Source organism: Eleutherodactylus coqui, chromosome 9, assembly GCF_035609145.1.
Source record: "Eleutherodactylus coqui strain aEleCoq1 chromosome 9, aEleCoq1.hap1, whole genome shotgun sequence".
In the NCBI taxonomy this organism is placed as follows: Eukaryota; Metazoa; Chordata; class Amphibia; order Anura; family Eleutherodactylidae; genus Eleutherodactylus; species Eleutherodactylus coqui.
The window spans coordinates 44678763-44686530 of NC_089845.1; the positions used below are offsets into that span (position 1 = coordinate 44678763).

A 7768-nucleotide genomic window follows, 5' to 3' on the forward strand; every position below is an offset into this window, starting at 1 on the left:
ACACTCGACAGAAACTGCCCTTACAAGGGTATCCAACGACCTACTGACAGCCAAATCGAGGGGCGATTATTCCCTACTGATCCTCCTCGACCTCTCTGCAGCATTTGACACTGTCAACCACAAACTCCTCCTCAGTATGCTTCGCTCCATTGGCCTAAAGAGCACTGCTCTCTCCTGGTTCTCCTCCTACCTATTCTATCCGACCGCTCTTTCAGTGTCTCCTTTGCTGGCTCTACCTCCCTTCCTCTTCCCCTTGCTGTTGGAGTCCCCCAGGGCTCGGTCCTCGGCCCCCTCCTTTTCTCTATCTACACAGCCCCTATTGGACAAACCATCAGGAGATTTGGCCTCCAATACCACCTCTATGCTGACGACACCCAGCTATACACCTCTTCCTGTGACATCTCTGCACCTTTCCTCCTAAACATCACCAACTGTCTGTCCGCTGTCTCTAACACTATGTCCTCTCTCTACCTAAAACTAAACCTCTCTAAAACTGACTTATTGGTATTTCCACCCTCCACTAACCTCATCCTGACATCTCTATCTCAGTGTGTGGTGCCACCATAACTCCCAGACAGCATGCCCCCTGCCTTGGGGTCATATTCGACTCTGATCTCTCATTTACCCCCTACATCCAATCTCTTGCCCGAACATGTCAGCTGCACCTCAAGAACATCACAAGAATCCACTCTTTTCTCACTGTAGACATGCTAAAAATGCTTATTGTTGCCCTCATCCACTCACGGCTTGATTATTGCAATTTGTTGCTGATCGCCTTCCCCTGCACCAGACTCTACCCTCTCCAATCCATCCTGAATGTAGCAGCCAGGCTCATTTTCCTATCCAGCTGCTACTCAGACGCCTCTACCTTGTGCCGGCCACTGCACTGGCTGTCCGTTAAATATAGAATTCAATTCAAGCTCACAACCCTCATCCACAAAGCGATTCACAGCGCAGCTCCCCTTTATATTGCCCCCCCCCCCATCTCAATCCATCACCCATCCCGGGCTCTCTGCTCTGCTAATGAAACTAGACTGCACACCCCTCTAATTCGAACTTCTCACTCCCGCCTCCAAGGCTTCTCCAGAGCAGCAGCGGTCCTCTGGAACGCACTACCAAAGGCTACCCGGGCAATCCAGGACTCAAAAAACTTCAGGCTCTAAAAACGCACCTATTCAGGGAGGCATACCGCATTCCCTAAACAAACTCCTCTGTACGCCGCCTGATAACATGCTCCCTGACCTATTGACTGCAATCCCTGCTAGCCGTCATAAACCACTCCTGCAGTCATAACGATTCTGCCATCACACGGCTAAATGTCTGACCATTGTCTGTGTATAGCATCCCTCACTCTCCACCTTGCCATACTGTGCACATTGCCAGCCATTTTACCTTCTGTCTCACCCCATTACTTGTAGTATGTAAGCTCATTGGAGCAGGACCCTCACCCCTATTGTTTCCATCAACTGATTACTATTGTAACCGTGGTTCTGGATTTTTTGTACTTTTGTCTCTCTGTATTCCCCCTGTCTATTTAAGCGCTGCGGAATATGTTGGCGCTATACACATAAATATTATTATTATTATGTACCAGAAGTATTTGCTGTGATATGTGGAATAAAATTGGTGGAAGCCAGAATTGCAAATTATTTGAGTTTCCTGAGCCTTTCTGAAAATGATAACAGGTTGCTGCTCACACAGTAAACCATGCACAGAACAGGATTTTAAGAAAATGCAAATGAGAGCCCAAGAGTTAGAGATGATGTGTTGCAAGTTAGAAATACAGGCTACAGATTTGCATAATCAGATTGCAGAGCTGAAAATGCAGTTAGCGAAAAGAAATGGTGAATTGGAGTCTCAGATAAGTGAGCTCAAAGAAAACCTGGAAATGAAGAAAGCTGCTTGTAACTAGGCAAAGAAGCAAACAAAGGTCTTGAAAGACATACTGGGCTTCAAGGAAGCCCAGGAAGCACTTCATGAGGAAGTGGTGACCCAGATACAGATAACCTGGGATGGAGAAACGGAAGTATATGAAGCACAGATCCTTAAACAGAATCATTCTCTAGTTATGGGGGAACTGTCCAAATGGTTAGAAGAAACTGAAAAGGTGAAAGAAACCTTGGAAAAGACCAAACAGACTTTGGAGAGTGAATGTACTGAACTGACCCATGAGGTGAAGGTGCTATTGCAAGACAAATGTGATTCTGAATTCAAGAAAGACGTGGTTGAGATGCAGCTTCAAGAGCTACAAGTACAGATCACTGAAGGTGACAGAATACAGGCAGAGCTGTCTGTGAAAGGGAACAGATTGCAGGTGAAATTGGAAGCTCAGATTGAAGAGTCTCAAAAGCTGGTGCAAGAGATGCTCCAGAGGCTAGGCCTTAGTGCACACTTGAAAAGAATGGAAGATGAGACAAATGTGTTCTTCAAGCAGATAGAGGAAGATGCAGAAACAAAGAAAAACCTGTCAAAACAGATTTCAACACTTCAGGCTCAGGTATCAGATATAGAAAAGAAAATGGAGAAGAATACTACGTGCTTGGAAGATGTTAAAGAGCAGAAGAAAGAAATTTGAAGAGAATTAGAAGCTACAAATCAAAGGCATGAAGAAAAGCAGCTGCTTATAATAAACTTGAGAAGTTTAAAACAAGTCTTCATCAGGAATTGGAAGATGTTACTGTGGAGCTTGGTCACCAGTGCCAGATTGTGTCCAAACTGGAGAAGAAACAGGGGATGTGTGAACAGCGGATAACTGAAGAGGAAAACAGGTCTGAGAGAGATGCCATTGAATGTGAGTGTGCTGAGGAAAGGGCTTGTCAGAAAGAGACCAAAGCACAAACGTTAACATGGACCCTGAAAGTGGTGTTAGAGGAAAAGGCGGTGTTTCAAAGAAGAAGTTAAGTGTGAAGATGAAACACTGGGAACAGAAAAGTTATGTTGCTAAAAGGAAGGTTCGGAGTCTTAGAGAGGTCTAGGACCCAGTTCAGACAGCAAGTAAAACAAAAAAAGAAGATCTTGTTAAACAATCTTAAAAATGAGATGCAAGCAATGAAGCCTGCCAAATTATGCTTAGAAGGTTACCTGGGAAAACTGGGACAGCCTTGAGGGAAGAAATTGCTACTGCAAGTGAGAGTAAAGACACTAAGAAGATGAAGGCTGAGCAATCTTCTGAAATAGAAGAAATCGCTGAGAAGGCAGAAGGTATGGCTGCGGAAGCTGAAAAGGCCACTAATGAAGCAGAAACTGAAAAAGAGGCTTCACTTCAGGGGTTGCAGGTGAAGAGAACCATATGAAAGAAGTTGCAGAGAGCAGCAAAACCGGGTCAGTAGAGGCAAACTCCATGCAAGGACCTGTAGAGAAGCAACTGGAAAAAAAACCGGCAGTACAGGCATGAGAAAGAAGATGTGGCAGCTAGGAACAGACTGAAAAAAAGGTTGTGAAGGTACTTGAGAATGTGCAGAAAAGTGAAAAGGTTCTTAGGCTAACTTCATACAGACGAGGGTGATATCAGGCCATGAATAAATGCCCTCGCCATCCATGTGAATTCCCCGTGGATGCCAGGCATTTTCATGTGAAAACAGCCTTGCATCACTTCGTGGAAGAAGGGAATCCCCCGCCATGGCTGTCACAGCTGCGGCAGAGGATTGCAGAGTTCTCCCATTGCGGTGATAGGCCCCCCACACATAGAGATCCCCAAGCCTGGAGTTTTGACCCTAGAGGGACAAAAAGCTGTGATAAGGCCTACAGATTTTATCAGGGGAAAGATATGTAGAAGAGCAGTATAAAGAATGGCCTATAGGGGGCTGTACACAGGCATTCTGTTACCAGAAACACCTGTGGGTTTCTTTTTATTACTCCGACAGCACTGGTATATTTTTTTTCTGCACTTACACAGTCTTTACTTCGCTTAATATGGAGGTTTACCCATAGTTACTCTCTAGTCTACTTCTAGTTTAGATCCCAGCAGTTTACTGCTTCAGTTGTTTTAAATACTGTAAAGTGTTACATTATTATTAGTGGGTGACAGAAATATTCCAAGTGCAGTAATGATAGTACTCTGCTAGTAAGCTTCTCATGATTCATCCAGTGAGACATGTCTTATGAGTCAGTTATTTACCAGTGAAATCAAAGTAGAAATTTCTCATACAGTTTAAATATTAATAGTAAGTCATATTCTCTAAATTATACCGTTAGAAATTCATACTGGATTCAATCTATCATAGGAATGTAAAAAAAACCAATTTAATAACAAATCATAAAATAGAAATAAGACAACTATAATTCAACAGAGCCTCGCGGAAATAAAACATCAAATCTAACAAACTGTGGGATTACTGATAATATCCTGGAACCGCTGTTATTTAGAAAATGTCTCTATATCGTGTGATGCGGTCGTTAACAGGTTTGCACACCTATGGAGTTCTTTCATAGATAGAAAGTTACTTCTAGAGAAACACTCATTTATGAAATAATCTAATTTTTCTCAGTGCTCATATGTCGGACTTACCAACTTTTCAGAATGGTGGCATCTCATCACTCTTTAGGAGGCAGTCACCAAGAACCGAGCTTTCTAAGATACGAGTCTTATCACCAAAAGTTGGTATTTCTTGCACTTTAGCATCTCATTAATTCCTAGGAGCCTACACCCTGATTGTCTAGTAGGCAGTGCATGCTGGGTATTTTATTAGGTTGCCAGACTAATGCTCCTATTACACTAATTGATTCTCATTTGCCTGAGCGAACGAGCTGGTGACGTCATCACCAGCTCGTCCGCGAGTAGGTCACTAGTTTAGACTTCTAGTTGAGAGTAGTGCAATTTTCATTGTCATGTATTTCTATGTTCAGTGTTTAACCTTTTCCAATCCACTGTTTGATGTCTAAAGACATTATGATTTAAGGCTGTACAGCTCCGATGTTGGAAGACGTCCGTCGGGGTTCTCTTACTGTATATTGCTAGCCTCTCTTCTGTCGGAGCCTATCAAACGTGTCACCTCATGCAGTACTGGCTTTAGCCAGCATATAGCGCTGTTGTATAATGGCAGAAAAAGAGTAAGTACCCTAGGAAAACTAGAATATAAATTAGAATGGAAAGGGTTAAACTGCCAAATATGTGAACGGCGCTGATTTTTATGCTGAAGCTGAATGAGTAAGAACCTCACGATTCTCATTCGTTATTCAGTCATTGGCAGTGTTTAAACTGAACGATTATTGTTGAATTTTGCTCATTTGAACGATATCATTCAGTATAAACGCACTTTAAGGGCGCGGTCACACGAGCGTAGGCGTATTTACGTTCGCACGTGCGCAGCGTTTAATCGCCGGAAAGAACGTTTTTCGGCGATCATGACCAGAGCTAGAAAGCGTATTATCGTTTGTTCCTACTTTGCAAACTATCTTTTCGGCCATCGAATATGCGTTGGCGCGTATTTCGGTCGCATATGTTCCGTTTTTTTTCGGGTTGCCGTTTTTACGCGCCGTAAAATTGCCCGTGCGAACGAATACATTGGAAACCAGTGCCTCAGATGGTCACGTTTATACGATTGGGCGCAAAAACGCGCCGTTTATGCGTTCGTGTGAACACACCCTAAGACCTATGGTTCCATACACATATACGTTCGTATCTTCGAATATTTCCACTGTACTACTTACGAACTGCTCCAGGTCTCACCAACACCGTTGAGTGCGAATCATATATATTTTTGCAGTTCAGCTCAATTCATTTACAAGTTCCGCTGTTGTAATCTCTCAGCCAGTGAACATTGCTTCTTTCTCAGTGGTCATTAATTCTCCATTAACCTCCCGCCATATTTATTCTCTTTTAAGTTGCACAGAAAGTATGAACTAGATTTATGGAATTACACTTGGTAATACTACTACACAGGAGCATCCTTTGGAACTAATCAATACATATCCAGTTGTGGTTTTTAACCCTTTCCAATCCACTGACGTCTAAAGATATTATGACTTAAGGCTGTACAGCTCCGACGTTGGAAGACATCCGTCGGGGTTCTCCTACTGTATATTGCCAGCCTCTCTTCTGTTGGAGCCTATCCAATGTGTCACCTCATGCAGTACTGGCTTTAGCCAGCATATAGTGCTGTTGTATAATGACAGAAAAAGAGTAAGCCCCCTATGAAAACCAGGATACCAATTGGATTGGAAAGGGTTAATATTAATGATTGAATCCAGTATGAATTTCTAATGTTAAAGTCTAGAGCACATATCAAACTCAAGGCCCACTGGCTGAATCTGGCCCGCCATGTAATATTATGTGTCCCCAACAAGATTCAGATGCAGAAGGACACAGCCAGTGCTTGGCAGAGGGAGCAGTGCCAGCATAGAGGGTGGGTACCATCTTCGATTCTGAATTCTGTTCAACAACTAACAGGTTGTGGCAGAGCTCTGACAGCCCCAGCGGGCACCCTAGCCAGCCTCCAAGGTAGGAAGCTCACTGCTAAAGAGGGGGAAGAGGAGAAACCCCATCATAATGCATAGAGTCCATAGCCATGTTTAGGTGTAGTTAGATTTAAGGCTCATTTAAACGGACGGATGCCGTTTCATTGCATGAAATGCGCCGACTTTTTTACAGATCAAAACTATGCATCATTGGACCTTCTTATTTTTTTTTCATGTAGGCAAAAGAAGAAAACCGCAAGAAAGTCCCATAGATTTCTTCTGTCTTCATCCATAATTATGCAATGACTTCACATGTATTATGTATATTCAGTGCGTATTTATGCGATCCCATTGATTTCAATGGACGATTTTTGGTCCGTAATGCAGCCCAAAATCGAACATGCTATGATTTTCCTGATGCACAGAAAATACACATGTAAACGCATGTCTGAATACCCCAATGCAAATCAATGGGGATTCAGCTGTCCGTATTACGTGCGTAAAAAATACAGGCATAATACGGAGCACAAATATGCCCATGTGAATGAGCGCTTAGAAACAGCCCTTTGAATAGAACCGTAAGGCTGATGTAGCCCTCGGTAAAAATGAGTTTGACACCCCTGATCTAGAGTATAGGACATACTATTAATATTTAAACGGTGTGGAGACAGCGCAGGATTATACTCGACGTTCCGTTGTCTAGGTGGTGAGCGACTGCTTGCACATTACAAATTTCCCATGACTCAGCTGTTCATTCAGTGCCCTTTATATATTCCAGGATAACTAACAATGCAGTACTCTCATAGCAAGGACACAACTATCTGGAGACTACTGAAACCTGATTTTGTGGCTTATTCCAGCAAGCCTAAAGGAAAATACATTTATCTCCTTCACACCTCTGTCTTTCTTTCTCAGCAGCATATATTTGGAATTAGTTCAGATCTCAATAGAACTGTGAGATTGAATTCTTGATCCAATGCTAATCTTTGATACCAATAGGGGGGTAGCTAAACACTTATGGGGTCTGGTGGGAAAGGTCAGCACAGGCCCCCCCCTTCTGCATAACTTCTTTTCATGGCCGCCGGCTGCAGTTCTTTAAGAGTCTTAAAAGATGAGAGGCACAAATGTCAAGACATATATCTCCGCTTCCACCTGAAAATAAAGAAAAACAAGTATGTGCATTAGAGACAGCAGAAGACAAATATTAGGAATTGGTGGACAGTGGCTCAGCTCTAGTATACCTCTAAATAATGCAGTCACAAAATAATAGAAACCAGTTCTACATGGTGATGGTGATTGCAGTGACAGTGGCTACAGTACAGTTACCTCGAGTGATCACAGGTGACGTCTTCTGAGACTGGAGGCGTCTGGT

At 43.0% G+C, this 7768-nt stretch overlaps 1 pseudogene; it reads left to right on the plus strand.

Annotated features, from left to right (window-relative positions):
* Positions 1 to 1732: 1732 nt before the first annotated feature.
* Positions 1733 to 2901, plus strand: LOC136578643 (myosin-9 pseudogene; annotated as a pseudogene).
* Positions 2902 to 7768: the final 4867 nt, after the last annotated feature.